At 45.4% G+C, this 16,720-nt stretch overlaps 1 long non-coding RNA gene across 1 annotated transcript; it reads right to left on the bottom strand.

Moving 5' to 3' along the window:
- Positions 1–5,620: 5,620 nt before the first annotated feature.
- Positions 5,621–12,426, bottom strand: LOC119381108 (uncharacterized). The gene is made up of 3 exons (XR_005181280.2): positions 12,244–12,426; positions 12,075–12,155; positions 5,621–5,735 (listed from the first exon to the last, which is right to left on the bottom strand). It is a non-coding gene; the product is annotated as an uncharacterized LOC119381108 (long non-coding RNA).
- Between the last annotated feature and the right edge of the window lie 4,294 nt (positions 12,427–16,720).

Below are 16,720 nucleotides of genomic sequence, written 5' to 3'. Positions count from 1 at the left end.
TTAAAGCAGCTGTGAGTGGCGCCCTGTCCAGTCATCTTCTCTCGTGGTGTGCGTGTTCTTTTTTTTGTGTCTAAAGCAGCTTTAACATGAAGGAAAGAAAGCCTTAGAGGGAAGCAGCCGGTTATGATCAGGGGTGTTGCTGTACAGTGATGCTATTAGTTTTCTTGTGCCCTTTGCCGCCATCAGCCATCTGCCACTGGTCAAAAAATGCAGCCCAGGAATTTTTCAGCAGTGCCAGACTGCTATGGCGAGGAAAAGCATTAAAAAAAGTAACAGCATTGCTCTGCGATAACACGTCAAGTAACAGCAGATCTGTTTAAAGACGGGGGCACACTGTTCTTGAAAAACTGGCCAGTTTGTATATGCAATGCCTCTTTACTGTGAGCGTACTGAAATCTTTGAAGAATGTGAACATTGCCCTAATTAATTATGTATGACATTACTATACAGTTTTATGTACTTATAAGCTTTGTTTATCAATGTCTTGTATTAATGTATTTTTTTTGTTTTTGGTACAGTTAACTTATGTACCTATTTGTAATTTGTATCCAATAATCATGTGCAGGGGGTCATGGTATGGTCTCATAACCAAGGGACCCTTTTCTGTATATCCCTTTTTGTTGTAATCATGCTTTGCAAAATAAATGTTCGAATGAAAAGGGGCATCAAGAAATTGAAAAATTAGAAGCCGATCAGCTTACTCATAACTGCTAACAAGGTATTTGCAAAAGTAATAGCTAACAGAATTAGGACCACCTTAGAATCCAATCAACCAAATGAGTAAGCAGGATTTCATACAGGCTACTCAACAATAGACCTTATTAGCACTGTTGATGTTATGGATAAATGCATGGAATATAACCAACCCCTATATATAACCTTCACAAATCACGAGAAAGCATTTTAGTCAGTTGAAACCTCACCAGTCATGCAGGCATTGCAGAAATGGTGTGTACACAAATTGTATACAAAAATACTGGCTCAACTCTAGCTTGCTGAGCCGTAGGAGTACATATGTAAATTTTATTACATTGTTATAAAACGGACAGTCAACGCTGCCACACCAACTGTTAGACAACCGTTGATTAAAACATTTATTCACGATCTACACGGTGTGGCTGCAGCATGGTGGTCATTGCAGCACATTTGCTACAGTAAAATCACCAACTATAAATGGTATGTCTTTCTCTTGTCTAACCCACACAAGATGTCTTATAAAACTTCCAGTGTCTATTTTCCATGTTCCTGGGATGATATAGACCAGGGGTCTTAAACACGCGGGCTGGACCTTTCGTAGCGGCATACCCACGAATGACTGTCTTTGTCCCGCACTTTTTTTTTCTTAATAGTCTTTTAGCAAGCTACGGAACTATGGTACAGAAATACAGTAAGGCAGTACCGTAGTGCTCCTCCTTTCCTGGTCGTTGTGCTTAAGCCGCTCCCAGTTCAGGTGACAGTTCAGGACACTGTGCATCCTCAAACGACAGGTTCCTCGTTAACAATGTGTAGGCTGACAGGCAACAATGATGCGTGGCAACCGCACAACGAGCAGGAAAGGAGGAGCGCTACCATACAGCCTTACCGTATTTGCGTACCATATTTCCGTAACTTGCTAAAAGACTCTAATAAGTATGTTTATGAGCTACAGAGACGCGACTGGTTTTAAGCATTTTTTTCATGTGGCAACCCCATGTGAGGTTGCAGTGCGGTGAAACATAACCATGGAACAAAAGCTGTATATTTCAGAATCAACGTCCAGATTTCAGTCATTATGGAGATCTCTCGAGTCCTGCTGTCAAATCCCTCGAGAAATGACCCACATGACATTTTGTTCAAGCTAATGTTGAAACTAACTATATGGCAGATACAAGAATGAAGCATCAAGTTGCCGATTGCAAGTACGCAGCATAGTGTTTAACTGCATACACAATAAACTGTCAGTGCGTGGATGTTGTCAAGGCTTTTCAAAGATAATTTAAACTTTAGGCAAATTGACATCTATGGTGACTTGTGCGTGCTGTCGGGAAGAGCCTTTTTTTCTGATAATTATTATTAATCAAGTGGTGTCGTATCTACAGTTATCAGTCTCGTCAGTGAGCAATTTCCAGCTGCTTCTTTTTCATAATTCAAAACATTCTTTGGATGGCACTAAAACAAACAAGAGCCTTCTTTTTTAAAATGATTCCTATTGCTCCCTTTCCATTATATCTACAGGAGGCCTGCACTGAGCTCACTGCACTAAGCACACCGAGCCTGCACCGAGCGCATTGAGCTCGGCCTGCCAGGCGGCGCTAGCAAGTGCCTACATCTGGTCACTGTAGCCGTAGTCGTACAGCGATCAGGCGTACAAGTCTGATGTCACGCGAAAAAATATCGAAACAATACGCACGACCAACAACCTTGGTTGTAGTCCTAGAATGAGGACCACGTGGACGACCACGGCTATGGCAGTTGCCGCCCTAGTGTTTCTTTGCTCATGACATCATGTGATTACCTCCTATAGCATCAGAGCTTTCATAAGCCAAAGCTTAAGACGGCAGACTACGCAACTGCTGTTAGAAGCAGAAGCAGTCTACGAGGCAAAACATGTGGTATTGTGCAACGTGGAGGTGAACAAATATCACATAGCAACGTTCGCTGGACTAGTTTAAACAACGCCGGCAGACAAAGACATGCATGGGCTAGGAATCGCAGAAACTGAGAAGTTACTGCAGCAACGAGCTTGCAGCTACAAAGCAGGGTAAAAACAAGGTGTAGAGACTGCAATAGAAATTTTTAACGTGCAAAAGTCTATGGCAAGTTTTCCAGCAATTTCGGTGCCAATATTGTGTCTATAACGCAAAAGGTGTGGCACTTTTCCAACAGGAATACATATGGCTTTGTAGAAAACAAATGGATTTGGGACAGGTCAACTTAATTGAAATTAGCTTGAGTGCATCAACCTAATTTTGGGGGCGATATGGAGGTAAGAAACATATGGGCCACCTTGAGGAAGAGAAGCATCATTAGCTGGCAGCGTTCACAGGCGAGTCTCGGTGAGTGCTTCCTGCTACTTACCGAACATCGCAGCCCCACGTCAAAGCAGAAATCTTCCTTGCGGAAGTGCTAGCCAATAGCTGTTTACAATTTCTAAGTTCTGCATTTGCAGATTCATGCACCTTCTTACCCTGCGGACACATGTGAAAGCTGGCAGCAGGCTCCATAGCGTACGCCCTGCATTGAGCACTGGCCTACCATACAAAACTCCTCCATAGACAGTGGCTACATAATGTAGTGATTTCTTTCAAGTGTTGTCGAGCGCACAGCAACAGCAGGGAAACCTCCCCACTCACTCAGAATTACAGCGCAGGTGGCATTCTAAAGTTTTGTTTTCAGCTCGCTCCGGTGCTCCCAAAGCAGACTAAGCAGCCACTATGACCACATGAGCCTGTCTAGCACGTTGCACCAAAGGTGGCGTCTGCTCTTCCAGTGGTATGCCTTACGCCCAATACCATTCACGGAAGTGGCCATGAGGGCACCCAGATAAGAGCAGCTAGAAGATAGATGGAGTAGATAATAAGATAAGGAAATAATTTTAAATGCCTCAAGTTAAAGGCACGCTGAAAGCATAGACAGCTCTGTACAAATGCACAATGTTGGTAGGTCCTTATGGTAACAGGTTGTCTAAACCATGTCACTTAGTAGGCTTTAAATAGTTTCATATATGAAGACTGCACTTACACCTATGTCTTCGGTCACCTTCGCTTGGCGGGGAATGCCATTCATGCAAACAGTGCGATTGGTTCCCAGTGTGGTGATGATGTAAATAGATGAGCCATGCCGCCCTATTTAACGCCTTGTTTGTTTGCATGCACGAATCGTATTTTATGTACGTGTAAAAATAAAACAATTTCAATGTACGCAGCTTGCAGCATTCAATGTAAGCATCGTAGACAGTCTGCCACACCTGTATCGGCGCACTCGCGCTAGGAGTGGAACGGATTTAAAGGCTGGGATAGTAGCTGCAGCAGCCCGTGGAGGGTCCCCTGTAGCGCCAAACACGTGACTGGCTTCTTGCGATGCAGAAAATAACCTAGCCCTTTCAGACTTCAGGAAGCATGTCAATTTCTTTTTGACGGATTTTATGCCTTCACGGGCCCCTTCGATGGCGTGGTATTGACTCTTCTTTTGCGAACAAGGCAAAGGCAACATTCTGCACGTTGCGTCAGTTGACGAACGAATGCGACCTCGTTTCAAAGTCCGGTGAAAAGGGCAGAATATAAACACAAAGAACGACAGAAAGTTTCTAGAGGTAGGAATCAGTCTTTAATGGGACGAAAAGCGTCAAAAGCCGACACATGAGAAGACACGATGTCTGGTTCTCTAGTGTCCGTATTGGCGCGGCTCACTTTCTTCTACGATAAACATGGGAGGAGTCGATCCCGCCTACGTCGTGCCAAGATGCAAGGACAGCGGTCGCCTAAAGACGATACATATTTGCTTCAATACGCAGACAGCAGGAACGTCGTGCAGCATGCAGTGGTGTTTTGCTTACCTTCTAGTGGCAAAGCGCAAGTGTCGCACATCAGATTTCGATGCTTGATATCCCGGATGGTGCCTAATATAACCATAACGTACACAGGCGCATATATATTCCACAATATCGAGTACAACAGTGCAAGGAAAGGTTTCAATCGCTTGGAGTTTCAAAAAGTTAAACAGGAAGTCTCCATGACACCAGTTGCAGGAAGCAGGTGGCGCTTCGCGCAGTCAAAAGCCGAAACCGAAAGCTATCCTTGAGCGCCTCCCGTCATTTACGGCCGCCGACCCACTCACTTTAATGAAAAGAAATCGAGAGAACTTTGCTCCACGGGAGATATGGGGATTTTTGCTGTATTTTAAAACACTTATGCGCCATTTGGCTAAAATAAAGGTGTCGAATAGTGGTTTCTGCATCGAATTCTTTCAATCAGCAGCAATATTTACTCTTGAAGAAGACTGCTTGTCGAAACGCTGACACCAGCGACACTCCCGTGTCCGAGAATTTTTCACCTTTTCAAGCCTCCATCTTGCCCTGAACTTCTGCCGTTTTTGGATTATCATACTGGCAGGGTTTTGCAGCGCGCGAACATAGGCAAAAAGGACAGAGTAAACAGAAAGAGTTCTCAATTTGCTGGCTAGAGAAGCTCCAGAAATTAATCCGATGCCATATTATGCAGACTTCCCTTTAGTTATCACTTTTGATAGAAATTATGTTGAGGCATAAAGAAAGACATTGTGCCACCGGGGTGTAACAGGCTAACATTGAACAGCTAAAACTTTTGATTGTGAAATGCTGGCATGGTACAACGCTTTGACTAGGGTGTCACTGGAGCCAACATTTCGACAAGACTTGTCTCAAAGTTGCAGCCACGAAGACGACAAGTACGCTTGTCAAAACAGCTCCAGCATCACCCCGTGTACAATAATTTTTCATATCAGCAAAATCGGTGTTCTTTTGTCCAAAGAATTAGTTAATGCTGTTTATTCCGACATGGCACTTGCTTAATCCATTGCGCTCCAGACAACATAAGCATTTTAAGTCGACTCATTTTCATTAGTAATGTTGCATGGAATGCGTTATACTGCGCTTCCAAAAGTAAATGCAAAATTTCAACAAATGTTGTTGATCATAACCTTTATTGTAGCAATTTCAACCATTATCCTGGCCACTTGGCATAGGAAGAGCAATGGAATTGATGACTTTGTCCAAAAACCTGCACGCAAAAGGCACAATAAGTACAAGGTGTCTCCATCGAGCAGGCATGTATCACCATTCACCACAACAAAAATCGGAAGGCTGACTTGGCAAACGCACAAGCACAGCAGCAATACCTTGTCGTTTGGTCAAAAGACAACAGACGATGCAGCACAGGGTGACAGAGGTTTAGGGAAAAATTCAGCCTAGTTGGCAACATACAAAGAATTTTTTGCACATAAGCAACACGAGGAGAAAAATAGAGAGACACAACACATGCGCTAACTTTAAACAAAATCGTTTATTGCACACGAGGCAAACATTTATACAGTGTTGGTGCCCTCACACTGCACCAAGAAGCAATGCACAGAGATTTGTATTTTTCCGCTTCATTTTTACAAGACGTACGTAACACTAATCAACTAACGAACTATTGCACAATCAAGAAAGCAGATTCTTTATCCGACAAGGACAGGGACAGAGTGCTAACACGATTGGTACCCAATTTTTGCAATTCCTGCAGCTAATAGTATTATAAATCTCGTTAGTTCAGCTCTGTTGGTTGACAAAACCTTTGTGTTCTGCAAGAAAGGTTCACACATTACAATGCTATCTTAACCTATCATTCATCCAGCTGCTTGTTTGCCCAGCATACTGCTTACTGCAGAAAAGAGGTATCAGATAAGCAACAGCTTGTCTACATTCCGCAAACCACATCCTATATTGTTTTCTTACAGTTTTCTTCCGTGCTTGACTGCAAATTCTGCAAATTGATTTCAGCTTTCATAGAGCTGGAAAACTATTTGCACATTTGTATGTGACACAAACCTTATTATGTAATGCTAAATTTTGTGCAAGTATGGCACATCAGCTATTCTTTTCTGAGCGACATCACTGTTGGAACAGCCAACTAGAGCAATGGAGCGGTACTTCCTAATTTAAGCCTTTTACGACTTACACTTCTGTTTGTGCGACGCGTTGTGTGTGAACCTTTCCCATGTGCTGTGTGTCCTGTTGAGTTGTTACGCTATCCAACTACAGTTATGGAAAGGATGGCATCACGTGCTAATGTACAAGTAGTTTTTCAGCTCCATGCAAGCTGAAATCGATTTGCAGAATTAGTAGTTAAGCACCAAAGAAGACAATTTCTTGCACAAAACGGCATAGGACATGCTGAGAAGCTGCCGCTTATCACATACCTCTTTCATGTGGTAAGTGGTATGTCAGGAAATGGGCCACTGCATGAATGATAGGTTAAGAGAGCACTGTAATCTTGTGAACAAATGCAACGATGGATGGCTGGCGTCACAGTGTAGGGCATGAGAGTATGAAGCTTTCTTTCAGGACACAAAGGTTTCATCAGCTAATAGAGTTGAACTAACGAGACTGATGATAGAAGCTGCAAAAATTGTAAAAGTGGGTACCAATTGTGTTAGCACTCCGCAACTATCCTTCTCGAATAAAGAATTGACTGTACTGAATGTGTAGTAGTTCGCAAAGTGATTATAGTGTGCCATATATTTTGTCAAAATAAAACAGAAAACGATATACCTCTCTGCATGGCATCTTGGTGAAGTGCTAGGGCACCACCACTGTGTCTATTAGTGCCTTGTGTGCAATAAACCATTTCGTTGAAAGTTAGTGCAGACGTCCCTCCCTTTTCGTCCTTGTGTTGCTTATGTGCTAAAGATTCTTACCAAGTGAGTTGAGGTTACTTATGAGTACAGACAGGAAAAAAGATATGTTAAAGGAGTACTGACATGAATTTTAAAAATTTTCGGATTGATGCTCTAAATAAAAATACTGGTGTCGAAAAACCTAAAACGAGTATTGTGGTGCCTGGGAATGCATCGTATATATTTTATTTATCGCTACCTTAAAAAGACACTTTTGGTTTTGATATCGAGGGGGCGGCTTCTCGGTGATGTTTCATAGCAGTGTGATGTCACGGGGATACACAAACTCGCGACATACTAGCGGCAAATCCATCATCTGCCCGTGGTGCACAAAAACAACGATAAGTTATGGCAAATTCCACTGGTCGAGCCGGAGCAAGTTTTCTTGCTCTGCGTTCGATAATCTGCGTTCCACTGGTCGATCGGAGCAAGTTCGCGTTTTCCACTGGCAGATTCGGAGCAACCCACTCCGCGACGGAGCGTTCCGAGTTGCTCCGTCTTGCAGAGGTGGATTTCGCCGGAACTCCGGTAACGCGGTGACGTCATTTCCGGTACAGTCGGGCAACTCGGTTGTCTTCAGCATGTTTAAGGCGGGGTCTGATCACCCTGTGCACTTGTTTACATTCCTAAAATGGTGTTGTGTGACTCTGCTGGGCGAGCTTCTGGTTTGCTTCTTGCTCTGAGCGATAGCGAGAGCACGAGTCCTGACAGTAGTAGCAGCATCGATTACGACGAACCGTCGTAAGCTCTACGAAATGATGTTTAAAGAAATGTTCCCTGACCCACTGTGCGCACGCCCGAAGATTATCGGCTACATCGAAGAAGAGATTTCCATGCGCTCGCCCATATTTGTCAGCGCAACACGAGAAAATGGCACGCCTGCTTTAAGCCACTGCGGGGTCGAAATGCGCGCTTTGCAGCGGTGACCCATGGAAACACACAGAGCGGAAGCAGAAATAGTTCCCGGAGCCAATTTGCGTGACGTATGCATGAACAACTTCCGGAGCGACCTCACGCAGTGCATTCATGTGTTCCACTGGCAGATTTGGCTTGGTACAATCAGAGTGCTCGCTCCAGGATTTCGGCGGCCGCTCCGGATCTCCCAGTGGAATTCGCCATTAATTGTCGTCCAGTGACCCTGACAGTGATTTCTACGATATAGGCTGCATGCAGGATGCAGAACTTGCAAACTCGGGGGAACTGTCTTGACTCGTCAGGATAATGTCCATTGCACTGTGGCTGGCTTGCAGATGCTCAGCGACGAAAACTTCAAAGTCAAATTAAAATATTTGATACGTGTTCTCTGACTCTGGTGTGTGGAAATCGTTGACACTGCATACCAAGGAAACCAAAAATGTCCCTTTTGCGATGTCTCAAAATCGTGTCAGTACTCCTTTAAAATTAAAGCAATTTCAACCCCAAAATACACGTAAGCGCAGCAGCGAAACATTGGTAAACAGCACTAAACTTGTAACAGCCAAAAGCAGGTGCAACTGAACAGTTGATGTTGTCCCACACAGTGCAATTAAATTTAGGTGTTTTATGGAATCCAGGGTAGGCAAAATCAACGAGTTCCTCCACAACAGTATGTCTCACAATTGTGACCTGGTTATGGAATTACCAGAATGCTAATTTCGTCCTGCATGCAAAACGCACAATGAAGTCAGTCAAACATATGCATGCAGCAGCTTATCCTATGTTTCAGAAATTACGACAAATCGGAACATTTTCCAAGCATGTTTTTGACACTTTCTGCGATGCCGCAATGGTTATTTATACCACCTGCACAAATCCTTATAAGTGAAACACAAGGTGTCTTTAGAAACGTTCACGCATCCAAGGGCAAGCTTGTGAAGCATTTGCGCGTTTTCAAAACCTTTAGTACTGATAAAGTGCCATCTGCATTATACGTTTCGTAGCAAGCCCACTTTTGTAGCTGCCGAGCCATTTGTTCAAGAAAGTCTACATCGTTATCAGTGCCACGGTGCAGTTAATAGGTCCCCACCTGCTGCAAGTTCATAGGTAGAAGGGTACGGCACACCAGCAGGCGTTTCTTGTGTGAGGCGGTACCGGACATAATACACCTATCAGGGGCGTAGCCAAGGGGGGGGGGGTTCAACCCCCCCCCCGAAATTTTTCAATTTTGCTTGCGTATACAGGCACGCACACATACAAACGCATGCACGAACATGCATAAAGTATGGTTGAACACCCCCCCCCCCGAAAAAAATTTCTGGCTACGCCGCTGACACCTATGCTATTTAAAACTCGGCATGCCTTAGTTGGTTACTTGTTTTGTACTGAGCGCACTATGACAGTATGTACAGACAGGTCCACTGTTAAAGGGAACACTTGTGTGCAGGGCGTGTTTGAATTTCGCTCTCTTGCAAAAACATGATGGCTTATATTTGCATAAGACTACTGGTGGTTGACAGTTCTGCCTCTTCTTGACAGACTAGTGCAGCGCATGAGCAATGTTTCCCTGTCCGCTTGCTGTTAGAGCACCAGCAAAATGAAAGGTGCTCATTGGAGTGTTCCCTTTAACAGTGGACCGTGCTGTACTTACAAATGCACATTATCATTTTCATAACCACTGCTGTGTTTGTTAGAGCAAGCTTACTCTCTCTTTGCACTTTGAAAGCTCGACACCTTGGCAGACATCGCTTGGTGTTTAGTCAATGAACTTTTTTCCAGACATGCGGCACTGCACTTTCCCCTGATGTTGGACTTTGGCAAGAGGATGCGCCAGCCAGCAAATGTCCACTGGAATGTGAATGCACCATGCAGAATTTGCACATTTTCTCCAAACTTGTTGACTATCTTCTGTCCTGATCGGTTGGGACATGTTAGTGTGCACACCGTTGAACCTTCGGCAAACATTTCACAAGGATTTAATTGGCTTCAGCCCGTGGCAGGAGCACCAGAAAGATGGTAGACAAGTCTGCTATCTGAAAGGCTATGCCTTACCACCCTGCAACTGCCAAATTAAGCATAGCACACAAACTCAGTGCACCGATTCCAGACAAGGTAATTGAGCAGCCTTTCCCTATACAAATAAACTAGTTAACAACATGAAAAGTAATACCGAAGGATTCCAACAAAAATATGCAGATCTTATGCGAATTTGTCTTTTTTTTTTCGAACGTCGATGAATTTGCATGGAGGTAAAGCATCACCTTCGAGACTGGAGTCCAGGAACTCACTTTCCAGTTTTTTTCTTCCTTCAGAAACTAGGCAACTAACAACGCCAAATGCTACTTTGAAAGATGGTGACGATAATACTGAAACTTTCTGCAGTATTTGAGCACATATGGATCTGCGGTATGTACAAAATCTATCTCATACAGAAACGTACCCATCCCTACAACATGCTTTCAATAACAAACAACGGAAGAAACTGTTGATGTACTTGATGTCTTGAGCCTCTAATTCATGATAGAATATCGCATGCAATGGAAGAATTTAGGAAGCTTGTACATTAACTGCTGACCTAAAACAGCCAGAAAATATTCCGGTATGTCGGTGTTTGTCATAAGAGCCATGCTAATACATGGCAATAACAGATTGTAATGAAACTGGCATGCTTTCATCCGGGCTCTTTGGCTCGCTCTCGCTAGTAATCTTAGCACTGTTAACGATTACAAGAATCTAAAAAGGAAATTTCCTTTTCCTGGAGGGCTATTGAAGACTGAATGACACAGTTATGCCCTGCCTTCTGTATTTTGCGGGCCTCGAAGATTTCACGTGTCAACTGGTCGTGGTGGCGGAAAATAATCCTCATTCTAGAAAATTCTGTGGTGTACCCGCAATGTTGGCAGTGCATTGCCAAGTGCGTCGAGCAAACATTACCTCTCAAGGAATTTTGATGCTCCCTCAGTTGCGAGTTTACAAGTCGCCCCGATTGCCCAATGTAAACACTTCCACACGTGAAGGGTATGCTGTACACAATGCCAATGGCACAAAAACATTCGTGTGCTTAATGGAATATGAATCCTTCACCACTGGGCCTTTTTCCGCACTGCTGTGCAGATATCACCAACTTTATTCTTGGCTGCGAACACCACTTCAATGCCGTGACGTCGTCATGAGTTTCTTGCCTTGTAAGAGCATGCGCAGTAAGAGTATATTATGATGTTTCTTCAATAAACTTTTCAGTTGAAAGTCAGCACTCGTGTCGTGTCTACTCGTCCTTGGTCTCTGTTATTTCGCACTGTTTTGCCTCTACTAGCTATGAATTGTTACCAACTCGCCCAATTTTCAATCATACTAACCTGTAAACCTTCGGCCTAGATTTCTTTTACTTTGAGCGGTAGTCCTGCCCACGGTTTTTGAACCACGAGAGCCCTATTGTATGTGCTAGCCTCCTGTAAAGCTTCGAACAACGGCTTGAAAATAAAATTTTGAATCACAGCGCAAGTTGCCCTCATTCAAGCCAGACCGATGCAAAAGCTGTGTCCCCTTGAACTTCATGTCTGGCTCCCTGGCAGAGCAGTGGCTGTGCCCATTAAGCTAATGGAAAAAAGCCCATGAGCAGTGAAGTGGGGACACTACGGCTCATTAGTTTTATTAAATGCTTTTTGTTTAACGTTGGCAGATCAATTTTTGTGCACTGATTAGTACACGACTTCTGACATATTTCGCAATGGTCAAACGAATAATATGCACGCACAAAGTTTACTTACATACAGCTCTACAGCTCCAACTTTCTCCATGGGCTCGGATCCAACGACAAAGCGTTACGACTGCACTCGCAACATGGGCACCTGCGCAAATAAAAGCTTTTTTTGCACACTAATGTACAAGCGAAGACCTAGCTTATTGCATTCGTTCTCATAAATGTGTGTCACAAACCTTTTACTAGTTCAACTCTAGGGCAAGAAAGTAACTACAAGCGGTATTCAACCGTTTCCATACAATAGCGTGAGACGGAAGCTATAAGTTTCTGTCGCACAAATTGAACGGTGTTCCCAGGCTACAAGAAGATACAAAAACTGTCACGATGAAAATAGTTCTAAGTGAGATGCGTACTGCGTGGAGAAATTTCATCGTCGCGCGTAGACTGGCGTAGAAAACATCGCAGAACAAGGAATGCAAGAACTTACCTTGACGTGAGTTGACACTGGTTGACACCGGCGGCGAAGCGCGTTTAGGGACAAGTGGAGCTAGGGGCGTTCTCCTCCTCAGTACCTAGGCCAGCGGCCGTCTTCAGGGAGAAAAAGTGCCCAGAAGCGCGTTTCAGGCGCTATCGGTTGGCGGCGCGGCGGTCGCTCCCTGTAGTGGCCACGAAAACAAATGTCGCGTCTGCGCCCGCGCCCGTGCAATACCAGCACGTCCCGGCGCATCGCCTCCCGGAGGCCGTCGCATCACCAGCGACATACGAAGAAACTATTTACAAATATATACAACTGGGTTACTCCGCTGTCCGTTCGCAGCTCTTCGGGCCACTAGAAAAAACAAAAAGAGACAACTCCAGAGCCCAGATGGGGATGGTCTGCCTTGTCTCCCCCCGGCCGGCTTTCCGTCAGTACAGCCTCCTCGTCATCGTCACGGGGTTGCAGGGATGCGTCCCCTTCTGCGCACGCGACGGGGGGTGCCTGAGGCGCTCGCCTCTTCGCGGACCGGGCTCGTTTTAAGCCCAAACCCCATATGCGCGAAAATGCACGCGACAGCGACGAGCGATGCTATGAGCGACGAAACAAGCCGTTCGCGCGACGTGTCGCGTGGTCGATTTCGCGCGATCGCTCGGTTTTTCAGATTTGGAATCCGTCGCTCGTCGCCCGGAAGTGCTGTGCTCAAGCAGCCAATAGCAAAACACCGGAACAAGATGCATCAGTGACGTACTGCTGATTGTCGCCGCTTTCTTATCGACGCGCATCAACGACAACGTACAAACAATTCATCAACATGGCCAACGGCGACGAGCGCAACGTTGACGTTGTTGAACGCGAACGTGCCCTCAGGGACGGGAACTACAAGTCCCGCGCCGTCTGTGACGCGGCTTGGCGGCACGTAGCAGCAGTGATGGGATCGAAAAAAATGCCGCAAGACAATGATAAACATTTTATGTACCATTAAGCAACAAAACATATCGTATTTTACATTGCATACCGCTGACTACGGGCCACTTTTGGCACGAGTAAACGCCCTCATGCCAGCAACAGTGGAGATCGCTCGCTGAAGCAGTCGCGTGAATGGGGTTTGCCCATCCAAGCGACCGCTTGCGCGAAGACGATCTACGTCGCGTCGCTCGTCGCTGTCGCGTGCATTTTCGCGTATATGGGGTTTGGCCTTTATGAGCCGTCTTTGTCCACTCGGCGGGTGTTCCGCCATTTTCGCCCTTTTGCTGGCATGTGCCGAAATCGTGACCAGCAGCAACACGGGGCACGAATAGTGCGTCAACTATTACAGAATTAGGCTAGAAACGCGTAGGGGCTCAGAGAAAATCCGTTGGACTCACCGAATCGCTGAATCAAAGGCAGAGCAGGGGAGGTCAGTCTCTCCGGAACGGCATGACGAAGGTCTCAGCTTATCCAACGAACTCCCGCCGCCAAGAACAAATGTATCTTGGTGGCCACTTGCAGCACTCCTTTCCTCGTCCGGGCTTCGCAGCAGAAACTTTGAAGCGGGTGCTCAATACTTCTTGAAAGTGGCACTTGCCTCTTTCCGTACCACGTTACCTCAACAGAGACCAGGCCTAGAGTAATTTACGCTCAAACAATTCATAAGTCAGGCAGCTCTCAAGAAAGCGGCGGATGGATGAAAAGAGAGAGATGAAGAAAGAGATACGAACGTACACGGGACGCACTGAACTTGACGCGACAACCGCACTAAGCGCAACAGCTCGGATTTTCAGCGACCAGAGGCTCATTAGGCCCCTGGCCCCACGTTGGGCGCCAGATTTGTGGTGTCGTCGTGCCGAGCACCACCGCGGGTTCGAGCTCTGGGAGCTCCATGCAGGCCGCCGCGTCCTCGTTCGTCCCGCGCCCGTGTACCGTTCGAACTGCTGCGCGCGAGAACTCGGCCCATCACCGCGAAGGGACGGCGAGCCGTCGCGCGCAGCGAGGGAGACCCTAGGCGACACTCTCCAAATCAGTGATTTATTACGGGGGATTTTAATACAAGAGAACAATAATTCATTACAACCAATCGCACGTAAGATAGTTACACAGGACACCAATTAGCTAATACAATTGTTACCAAATGTGGCCGCGAATGTCACACCCACAAAACGAACAAAGAAAGAAAGAACCAGGTTTGGAGAGCCGACCTACCCCTCGGCCAGCGCTCCCGCGATCTCGCACCCCAGAGCAGAAGGAAACAGAACAGACAAAGGAACACTTAAAAGGAACATACGGTGCACGATCGCGAGGCGCTGCCTCGGGACTTCGAGACCGCGGAGGGTGGCGCGCGCCCGCTGAGGCCGGAGCCCCGACAAAACGACGTAACCGCCGGCCGGCGGCGAAGAACAAAGAACAAAGGATCGCCGCCGGCCGGAGCGGCCAAAACGCGTACGCACCCTTCGAGGTCCCCAAGTGGTCTCTCTCGAACCCGGTCGCGCGCCCGCCGCTTCTAGGCGAGCGCGAGCCAGGTCCAAATCCCGCCAAAACTGGGCCAATGGGACACCGTGTTTAACTTTCGAGGGAGGGGTGGCAGCAAAGTGACGGCGATTTATGGCCAGCTGCCACCCGTCCGGTCGAGAGGGAGAGACACGAAAATTCTCCAAGGGAAGATGGCGTCGAGCCACTGGCGCAGACGCCTGAATTCCCACAATGTTTACTTTCTTTTCCGCCGCTATGTGTCCTTTCAGTTGTTAGTCGGCGTTTGTGGTGTCTTGATATCTCTCTCGTGCCCGTGTTTGCACGCCCTGTCTTTTAACATGAATGCGAACTAGCTCAGCTCTCTCTTATTGTAGTGCTCATGCCGATTTGTCTCTTCCTGAATGAATGTCATCCAATTAATTATAAGTAACATAAAAGCATCAAATCTGGAAGCATTCTTAATCTGTATTTCACGCCTGTCATGTCATGACAATTATAAAGCGCCTTGTTATCCATAATAAAAAACACAAGGGCCTTTTAGGAAGCGTAACATGAGTAATGCATATTTCAAACCAGGACCGTACGCAGGAATTTTTTTCGAAGGGTGTTCGTGTGTAGAACGGCTAACTGCGGCAACTGGTGGTCGCTGTGAAGGCATGGAACTATTTTAGTGTCACAAGAAAAGTTAAAGCACGAAAAAATTTTGGGGGGTGTCAGAACCCCCTCAACTTCTCCTTAGTTACGGCCCTGTTTCAAATCCCCTTTTATATATATGTCTGTTAAATACACTAGTGCCAAATAATGCCAACTGTCTCATAATTTATTCAATTAAGAGCTTACTTGACCTGTTAACCATCCTTGTCCATTTCATTCAAAATTTGTCACGATTTTTCCCAGCAAAAGTACTATAGCGTCCATCTAACTTGTAACCTACTTTGAAAACACACACCTATTTTGTAACAAGAGTCGGTATTTTAGAATAACAGAGAGCTGAGCTAGTTGGTACGTATTCATTCTAAGAAGACAGGGCGTGCAAACACGGACACAAGAAAGAAGTCAGGACACCACAAAGCACAAACGGCGTTTGTGGTGTCCTGACTTCTTTCTTGTGTCCGTGTTTGCACGCCCTGTCTTTTTAGAATGAAGAGTCGGTAATAGTTCATTGAAGCACTTTCACATATAATTTTGCTTGCATCTAGAACCTGCTATATATTATACTTTTGCTAATAAAACAGCAAATCTTTAACGAAGTATTCAGCCTTAGCAAACAATGTATTGTACTAGCAATCTACTTAATGATGTGATAAGCAAGCCTGATAAAAAACTAGGCACAATATACAATTGAATGGAAAGTTGCAGTCAGTGTAAAATGATAATACACAGGAAAATAGCAGCATGGTTTACAAGTTGAAGAGGTTCCAGCTGGCATTTGGTTTCTCGTTAAGAAATATATGTGCTGTTGGGCAGGTAATGATGTATACATCAGAATAAACAGTGCTCTGTTCTGTTAGACAAGTGCAAAGGGAAAATAAACACTCTTTAAGGATGGGATGGGATTTTGCGCGCTATTTTGATGTCATTAATGAACCTTGAACATAACATTAATAAAGAAGAGTCTGTGCTCCAATTTCACTACATATGTCGTTATTTCGGTACTGCATATCCAAGTGGTATGTGCATCCATTTACTGGAGTAATTACTGGAGGGCAGGGGGCGGCGGGTAGTTTTAGGGGTGCTGTATATTTTGTCTTTGCATATTTCTTACAGTAAACATGTTCCTACTATTTTGT

This window comes from Rhipicephalus sanguineus, chromosome 2, assembly GCF_013339695.2.
Source record: "Rhipicephalus sanguineus isolate Rsan-2018 chromosome 2, BIME_Rsan_1.4, whole genome shotgun sequence".
NCBI lineage: Eukaryota > Metazoa > Arthropoda > Arachnida > Ixodida > Ixodidae > Rhipicephalus > Rhipicephalus sanguineus.
This window is presented reverse-complemented; position numbering and strand designations above follow the sequence as displayed.